Source organism: Zophobas morio, unplaced genomic scaffold (genome assembly GCF_036711695.1).
Source record: "Zophobas morio isolate AGI-343-1 ecotype UQ-CSIRO unplaced genomic scaffold, CSIRO_AGI_Zmor_V1 ptg000345l, whole genome shotgun sequence".
NCBI lineage: Eukaryota > Metazoa > Arthropoda > Insecta > Coleoptera > Tenebrionidae > Zophobas > Zophobas morio.
In genome coordinates, this window is record NW_026972449.1 from 108,156 (window position 1) to 118,027 (window position 9,872).

Here is a 9,872-nt window from a genome sequence, read left to right on the forward strand (position 1 = left end):
AGATTTATATACTTTTTTGAAAAACTTTATACCTTTCTATAACGCACTGTGCATTTAATTCATGAGTCCATCGCAAAATTTCATATTTTAGTATAGTGGCCAAAAATCTGCTGAGTAGCCTTTCTCATTACAGGTTTCTCTACTACTAGTTGCATGTGATTCATCCTAAAACGTTAGTTAGTTCCAGCATACCTATCCTCAACCACTGTGCGCCTTCTCTTAAAATCACTCTTTTTTTACATTCATATTTAATTTTGGAATCACACCATATTCATCCCCTCTTTTTTCAGTTTTATTAAAACTTCTATATTTTTTTCAACTGTCACAACGCTATTACTTCTCCTGACTTCATTAAATCTTGTAAAAAAGTACCATTTGTTTATAAAGAATTTGGCTTCTTGGGATCTCTTTTACCTTTAACCCTTAAAGTAGTCCCTAATTAGAGATATTTACCAATTTAATACCGAAGTTTCTCAAGCTTTCCACTCCCATAACTAAGTCAACCATCTTTGGTAGATAGCGTTTCACGTCATAACATCTAAAGCTTATATTACATCCTTTATCTCTACTTCTTTAGTAGTCGATACAAGTATTTTATTATTATGTAATGTTTTTCTTTAATTTCTGTCACTAATGACATTGCAATATTCTACCCTAGAAAGTTAATTTTAGAGCCAGAGTCCGACCAGATTTTGCAAGTTTGACCTAGTTGCTACGTATATAATGTAAATATGAAAAAATTACGACAAAAAAGGGGATGTAAAAAATTTATTATTGTGCTTATACTCATTAACCATATAATCAACCTCCCGTCATTTTCAGTCAAGGTTAATCGCAAGTCTAAAAGAGGACGCCCCTAGTTGGTGCTATCAATTCCGTTATGACAGGAGCTCAATTTAACACATTACTTCTATATACTTTGTATTTAGTAAAACTTTTAATAAATTGTGGGTAAAACTTTCAGATAATTGTTCGCATCCTCCAAAGTTCAAGAGTTTGTACCACCCTTTGGTTCAGATATTCATTTTCTCTTTTTTTTGTACTCTTCTTATAGAAAGAAAGACCGTTATGCATTATATTTACCGGAAATTATAATGAATCCCCATTACACATCTTTCTTTTCTGAAAGACTGGTTTAACAATTTTAAACATAATAAATCTTGTCATAAAACATTATTAACTTCTGCCGCATGTTACTTGCATTTTTTGCAACAGATTAGCCAGAAATTTTAATTACTGCCTCAGATTAAATATATCTTTATCCTTTGCCAGTCTAAAGTAGTTTTCGCTCTCATTCTTGGTATAAACCAAACCTTAGCGATCAAAACAAGATAAACGAAATCTTCATTAAAGATGGGATAGCGGATCACTCGCTTACCTTGTGAATTACGAAAACAGTCGCTACTATCATATAACAACCATAATTTAATATACCAATACTGTAAGTACCAAAATTTAAATGATTACACATGGATACGCTTGTTCGAATGTTTAATATTTGATGCAACTTGAAATAAAAATTATGCTTTAATAAAGTTAGCTCCTGCCTTCTTTCCTTAAAATTTGGTTTACTATAGTTATGAGTTAAGTATCGACTGAAACGCAAAGAAGAAACGTTTTTTGTAACGGAAATAATTTAACCATCTTTATGCACCAATATCCTTTTATATCCTGGAGTACTAATTCCAGAGCAACTTGTAGCTGCTATGACCATACACCTCGATTAATACTGTTAGCTTAACCATTTTTTTGTACAATTAGTTTATGACGAGCTAGTAAGATTTATATCAATCAAATACTTTTCATTACCTCTCGGTTATATTTAATAATTATTAAATTGCTTTACTATTTATAACATATTTGTTCCTGCGACTACCTTTTTTAATTTTACATTGAGCAAGAATGGAGACGTAAAAATTTAGTATAATATCTTTCGAAAAAATTTTAATAAAATTACTTTTTTAAAATTTTTGATAGCATTTTTTGTATATCCGTAAAATTCGCACTTTTAAAAACATGGTTTTAATTAACATTATGGATTAAATGGAGTTGGGCATTTCTTTAATATCAGTTGCATTCTTTTATCAATCCGCCATTTATATATATACATGGTTCTTCCTTCTAAATAATGCTTGTAGAGCAAGAAAAAGTATATATTTTATAAATAATAATAAGATATGTATAGGGGCCAAGGTAGAAAATAAAGTCCACTTACCATTCGACTAGCAAACAGGCGTAGACTCTCTAAAGGGAGTCCCTCGAGTACCAAGAATTAGTCATGTTTCCAAATTGTAAACTGACTTTTATACTCCAATTTAGAATTAACCATTTCCAGGCATTGGAATCTGTTTCCGAAAAATAATTCCAACCTTTAATTCGCATTCAATCCTTGTGCCTGTGTAACATCCAGTTCCATATATGGTAACCGTTACGAGAAAATGTAACAGAATAACACAGCATACTAAAAACAGTTAAAAATACATTATAGAAAACACAAAACACAAGAAAATAACATAGAACATAAACATAAAACAGGATATAAAACACAATGCCCCTAAATTTCACAGGAAAAATGATCCTTGAATAACCCAGTCAAATACCTGAGAAGCAGTCAATAAAAATACAAGAAAAGAGAATTAATTTTCAATCACAAACAAAATACTTCGACCAACTTTACTGATTAGATACAACCTAAACAAAGTAAAATTTTAAAACTAATCTGGTTCAATTAAATTTATTATACATATATGGAAGCGTCTTGGTCTTTTGTTAAGGTAAAAACTGGTTAATAAAGCAGTTCTTGTTTTAATATATTAAATTTTTCATTTTACACTATTTTATTTTATACATTACTTATTTCACTTCATTATACACATGCCATATATTTCATGTATAATATACCCTGTATATATATATATATATATATTATACGAATTTCTTTAAAATGTCTTGTAAATTAGTTATTTGGGTAGAAATTTTTACATTACCCATGTATATGCTGCATACCTGTATGAACTATTTATAATAATACTATTATTCATTATTTGTTTTTTAAAAAAACAATTAGTATAATTACCTTAGATCTATATAATACTGTTTTCGTGTGGTTTCAAGTTAATTTAAGTACCCTATATAGGGTTAAGATTACATTATAAAATCATGTAAAAGCTGTACACCTAGTTTGTATCTTCCTCAAAGTTTTCTTTTTTTGCCAGTTGTGTGGCATTAAAAAACCGCAGCAAAAGATCAAAAAAAAATTTGGAAAAATTATCATAGTATGTAATACTAGATGCCATTTTTAGTTATATGCTTGAGCTATATGCTCGTGTTAAAAATTTAAGGTTTACTTAGTAAAGTTAAGAAATAAAAGACACGTAAAACTTTTATTGTTATTATAGAGGCGTCCATTTAGCTTCTTGGGGTTTCAATCCGCTAGTTTGTTAGTGCATCATATAAGAAATGGTTGCTTTTAATTTGCCTCATACTTCTCTTTATATACTTCAAACTAGTTTACATTTAGCAGAACCCCTTCTGGCATAACCAGAAACTGTTATGGTATTTAAACCTTTACTGACCGGAATCTAAACCTTTAAGCCCTTTAAAATTAATTGTAATATATATATATATATAGGTGTAGAGATGTGACTAAAACAAAAAAAAAGTACTAAAAAAAATTAACATGACTGCCGCTTTACTTTTCGTGAACCTTCCTTAATACTAACAACTAAGCAATGAAATAATCAATAACCATAAAATTGCCTTAAATGGTAATTTGCGTTAAAACCAATGAACTGGTTTCTTTTCCTCAACGGAAACTAGTTAACTCGTTTCATGAACAAATACAATAAGTTAGGACACTAATCTCAGTCATACAGCTTCGAAAATTAATAAAAGAAAAAAAAAGTATTGCTTGATAATAGAAAATAGGCTGACACCCACTGTTTTATATTTTTACATTAAAAAGACTTCCCTTTTAACTGCCCTCCTTCGTAAACTACTAACTAATGACCGAAGAGCGACCTTAGCTTATTTATTTATTACTGACCAAAATAGCTTTTAAGAAAAGTCTCCTCTTCAGAAGAAGTGCATCATTCTACATGCTAATTCAACGCTGATAAGGTTAATAAACGTAACAATAATATTAATGACAAATATATAATTTTAAGCTTTAGTATAAATGAAATTTTGCAATGCATAACAACAATAGCTATATTCCAACAGCTAAGGCTTGAATACCGCTCATTACTATAAAAAAAGTGAATGGCAGGCAACTTAACTCATATACTAAAATTAGCTGTTAAAACTCCTTGCAAGATATGTCATTTCAAATTTTCTTCTAACCACGACATCAACATACTAGTGAAGACTGCCGGCATGAAACTTATATCTATCCTTAACATCAGAAAAAGATCTCATAGTCTTTGGTCTGTCTGAAATTAATATTGGCAAAATACTAGTAAGTTTGTTCTATAAAAACGGACTATCCTTAGGATTATCAATTAATTTTAAGGTCTCTGCTTGTAATGCTTAGAAATAGTTACAAAGTTGTTTTTTTTGAATAGAACGAAAACTTTAACAATGTCAGCCAAGTGAAGTTAAAAATTTATATGAAACTGAACAAAAACTTATTTGGTTCCTTTTATAAGTATAAAACTTTCTTATTAGGCATTCATAAGATATTTTATATATTTATAATATTGTTTTGTTTTCATTTTTATAAGTCAAATAGAAAGAAATGTACAATGCTTTCGAAGTTAGCTTTAAATGCACACTGAAGAGCTTTGTTCCTTTGTTTGATTTACTACTAAAATTATGACCTGCAATTAGAACAATGTAAAAGAAGCACTTTAAGGTGGTTGATTGTGATAGAGAAGTTATCGGTAATTATTTATTCAACATTTTAAACACTAAAAAGTGCATCCCTTCGGAGAAAGCTAAATAACCACAGTTTACCCAAGTTTAAAGACATATAAGTTTAATTTGTGCGCTCATGTGTCGTGCGTTTAGTGGAGGTTTATATAATGGTATTAGATACCAGGTTCATGTCCACACTAGATGAAATAAGTTAAACTTAAATTAATCAACATCCATATTCATTAACGTAAATAGTCACAACTTACTACTCGAACTTAATTTTGTACTGGTGTCGGAGATTTTAAAAAAACACCAACTGCGAGTTGATTGTGTGTTTAAAATTAAGTCCGAAGTTCATTAAGAGCGTCCCTACGTATATTTTAATCATTTAGCAAGTATACGTAATGACACCAGGATAAGGGGGGGCACTAAAATTTGGAGTAGGCGTATACTTCGATCAACTCTTAAATTTATTATCACAACTCAAGACGGGATGTTGTTAGCAATTTACACCTGAAAGGCGATAGCCAGATAAAAACATTCTGTTAATAAACTTTTGAACAAATCATACACCAAACAACTCTAGGCATTGTAGTTAGCTCACAACTAATTATAATGAGTGTTAATTTCAACTGTAAATAGTTAATTTTCTGTGATTTAAGAGGGCTGGTCTTTGTTGAGTAAATTTTCATAAACTGAGGCTACCGTTTAGAACCGAGTGATGTACTTGACTTTGCGATATAAAGGCAGATATTATCAACTATAAATTTCTTCTCATCGCGAGTTTTAAAGATCGAAGTCATATTACACTCGAAAAAGGCTGCATGCCACTCTATACAACTGACATTTCGTAAATATATTTATTATTGGACGCGACAATTTAAGGCACTGTTACTTTTACATTTATAAAGTCGAGTAAGCTAGGCCAGTTCAAGCTTAGAGGGCGGTATACTAATTTTATGTTTTTCAGAGATAAATTGGCTCTTGACTTCGATCTCATGATTCCTTATAAGAGTAAATCTTAGTTTAAAAATATATATATATACTGAGAAAAGGGTATACTCCCCTTCCCAAACAAAGAACAGCACTCAAGTAGAAAGTAGCTTACGGCACTGTTTTATGGAGCTAAAAAGTAAGATCTTTAACCACTTTAGACGACTCTTAGTGGATATTTCCTGGCAATAGCATTAGCGCTTAACCATTCTTCTTCTAAACTGCTGAACCGCATCTGGTATTTTTAAGTCCATTCTACTAAGTAAATGTCATTTAAAGAACTTTTTTTTTCTTATGCCTTAGTAATAGGCAGAGATGGTAAGTTGTTAAATAATTTGCCAAGTACGAGGTCTGCCTTATTAAAAAGCACTCACCTTTAAAAAAAATTTCACAAAATCTTGGAACGTTAATAGTTTTGAGAAACAAAAACTCTTCCTCTTAATGATATATAAATATCAATTATAAATTTTTATACTCTATTATTCACATATGTTAAAGACCTGCTACAAATATGGTAAAAAGTTGGTTTTTTAAATTGGCAAAATTGAAAATATAGTTTTATCAAGTATACTTTTATGGATACAATAAAAATTTAAGTTGCCTAACTAATATTTTATAAAACTATAACATTCCTTAATTTTTGAAGTATGGATCATTTATTTAACTACTTCTCAGCACTGTTAGTTTATGTCTAATATCGACGGAAAACCCATTCTCTCACTTTTGCTACAAATATGGCTAGGAGTTTAGTTACCTAAGTGTCAAATTTAGAATCATCTTTTTATCAAGCACCTTTTTTGGGTTAAATTAGTGTAAGGTAGGTAAGAAAAAGGAATTTATAAAAGTAATTGATTTATTTTTAAATTTTTTAAAGTAGTATATATATACTGTAGAAAATTGAAAAGGACGGAAGCGGTTCAATGATAGTCACAATGCGAATTATTATAGTCGCTCTTGCCATTCTCTTTGCAAAGGTGTATGCAGTTCCACAAGCTTGCATTTATAAAGATTCCAATTGCAACACCCTGATAGTTTGTGTTCCTATTGGATATTGCCGAGCAAATGTGAAGTTTACCGATAAAGGAAATAAGGTCCAATATGAAAAGTTTTTACAGTCGGATTGCAGTGGAACGGCCTTGAACAACCCGTTGAACATTCCTTATGATTCTTGCTTTCCACTAGATCCAACTTCATCTTTATATACGTTTGCATCTAAGGCCATACTTTTTACAAACTTCGGTGGACCAATTAGCTTGGGGATTCTTATGAGTGTCCTGTGTTTCTAACTTCATGTAGCTAACAGGCCCCTAAATTAATAAAGAGTTACCAAATTTTTAGATTAAATCTTATCTACTACGAGAGAAGTTACAGTTGATAAAATGATCCGCGTAACAATCAAAATTCGGAAGTTCAATAAACATTGCCCCTTACAGCGCCCCAGATGTTACAATTTATCACTCTAATATAGTTATATAATATAGATTATCTAAGTCTAATATTTAAATACCTTAAGTTAAGACAGGGGCTTTCTCTCCTAAAAAATTATGGAGCTGATAGGCACAGTTGACTGAACGCGATAGGAGTCGGTTTATCCAATGGGCTCGCGCCTAGTTCTAAGAACCATCTCCCTTAGTGGTGGTTATTTCTCGATTTCCCAGCACTAAAGGTCGGATAACGAGAGTCCGGACCTTTTACGCCTACGCTTCTAACCTTTTTTAAATAATAATAAAAAGGAAGTTCAAGTTAAAAGGTTCAAAGGCCTTATGAAGACCGAATAGTGTGTAAATTTTAAATTGCGTGCCCTTTACTTCTTGCCCTCTGTCTTTGGATCTGCCTTTTTTATTTGTTTTTTGTTCCTACTATTACATTTTCAATAAGGTATTAGTAGGCAATGCTATAAGCGTTCTTACATGCTACTAATATCAATATTTTCCTTTTATAAGCGTTCTTACATGCTACTAATATCAATATTTTCCTTTCACTTCGAAAGAAAGTTCCTAAATCCTTGGTTTAGTTCTAAGTCTTCTCATGTAGATCCAGCTGTTACTTGACAATCATATCTTGTAGCTTTTCGCTAAGTCCATTGCCCTCCTTATGGAAAACGTAGCGGTTTAACACGAATACTAAAGATAGTGTTGTCGAGAACTAACATGGCATAAAAGAGGGTCAGCTAAACGGCGCTGTTGGCGCTGGAGGGGAATTAGCCTGCATGAGACTGAAGAAAAAAAACCAGACACACTAAATAATATTGTACCAATAATGGGTTCAGTTAGCAAAGGCTTTGTAATGACCTACACTTTTTTTCCATTCTTAGGGAATTAGAATTGTATAAGCAGCCCTATTTTTTAGCAAAATCAAATACTGTTTAGAACAAGGCCTTTAATATTTGTGAAAAAAATATTTGTGAAAACATGAAAAAGGAAGGGGCTACAGTCGGAGCCGTAAACCCTATTTAAATTTTTTTATTGTGCTCATTTATGGGTTTCTTTAGTGATATAACCTCTTCATTAAAAAAATCTATTTAATGTCTACAATGAAAAAAATTGCACATTAATTACAAACGCTTGGTCTACAGTATTTAGCTTCCAGTGCGACTATTTATTATTATAATCTGAACTTAATGCAATCTAAAATTTATATATTTTTTACAAGATTAATCATTATATTCACAAATGATTTAAGGTTTTTAGTATTTTTTTAGTAAAAATTCACGAAAATTGTATAAGTTATTATAGTAACCTCGTTGTTTGTACTAACCTCACAGTATTTTGCTGTATCCTCTTAAGGGTTACTATTGATAAATGAGTTAAAACTAATCAAGCCACGCTTATCTACTCGGCATCTTTTACCCGAACTCGCGGTCTACGTTGCTTTACATTTAAAAATACTAGGATAACAACGAGCAACTACTTTCTCATGTCTGTAATCCCAGTAGAATCCAGTTTCATACGCATATATCAGCGCATGTGGCAAGCTCCTCTAGCTTAATGAGGCCTTCTGTTTATGCACTTGACTAAGTTTTGTAGTTAATGCTGGAATAATTCCATAGAGGTGCAGTAAAATTTAAATTTAGTATGATTATTAAGAACAATGAAGGAAATAAAGAAGGTTACGAACCAATTTACTCTTTAGTTCGTTTAAAACCTTGTTCGACGCGCACAACTACTAAATCTTGTTTGGAAGTTTTAGGTTTTCATAAATTTTACTTTAGTTTTTGAATACCTCTCGCATTATATGTAGCAGTCTATTGATTATTCTGTTTAATTATTATAATACCATTTTTTTTATTATAAATACTTATTTAAATTGTAAAATAATTAATTATACTTCTTAACATAGTAGGTTTTAATTGAGTTCACACTTATTAAGTAAATAGTTGTTATTCTAAACATATTTACATGATATTACTTTAAAATAATTTATATTGCTAATGAAAAACTTGAAAAGGGCTAGATAGCCTTAGAATGGTAGGGAGTGACGAGAAAGTTTTTTTTTGCGATCGAGTCTTAGGTGAAAACACAACGCAGGTAACTTTTTTTTATATTGATGTTAACCTGAAATACAATAAACTTAATAGAAAGAAATCTTTGATATTATTGGTGTTGAATTAGTAAAAAATATTTTGAGAGGCTACAATGGCTGTCTTTTAACATAGTAAATTTTATCAAATTCGCTCTTAAATATAATAGTATAATATTATCTTTTTATAATATAGTGGCCAAACAGGGTCAGGAAAAACTTTTACTGCGTTTGGTATTTTCAGTTTTATTTTTTTTTTTAAAGATAATAAGGGTACGTCAAAATTTTATTAAAGGTGATTTTGATGATGTTCTTTCAGAGAAGAGGGGAATTATACCGCGAATTTTGCAAAGTATTTTCCGTGAAATTGAAAAAGAATATGAAGAGGAAATTTTTTTTAATCGTTACTAAAATTCTTTTATATATATCAATTTTTTAAGATAAAACTTGCTTACACCTATAAATATCTATTTTTTTAAGAATTTAACTTTAATTTTAAACTGTCA

At 30.5% G+C, this 9,872-nt stretch overlaps 1 long non-coding RNA gene across 1 annotated transcript; it reads left to right on the forward strand.

Moving 5' to 3' along the window:
• Window positions 1-8,808: 8,808 nt before the first annotated feature.
• On the forward strand, window positions 8,809-9,602 carry LOC135120133 (uncharacterized). The gene is made up of 4 exons (XR_010278523.1): window positions 8,809-9,036; window positions 9,295-9,374; window positions 9,425-9,501; window positions 9,563-9,602. It is a non-coding gene; the product is annotated as an uncharacterized LOC135120133 (long non-coding RNA).
• Window positions 9,603-9,872: the final 270 nt, after the last annotated feature.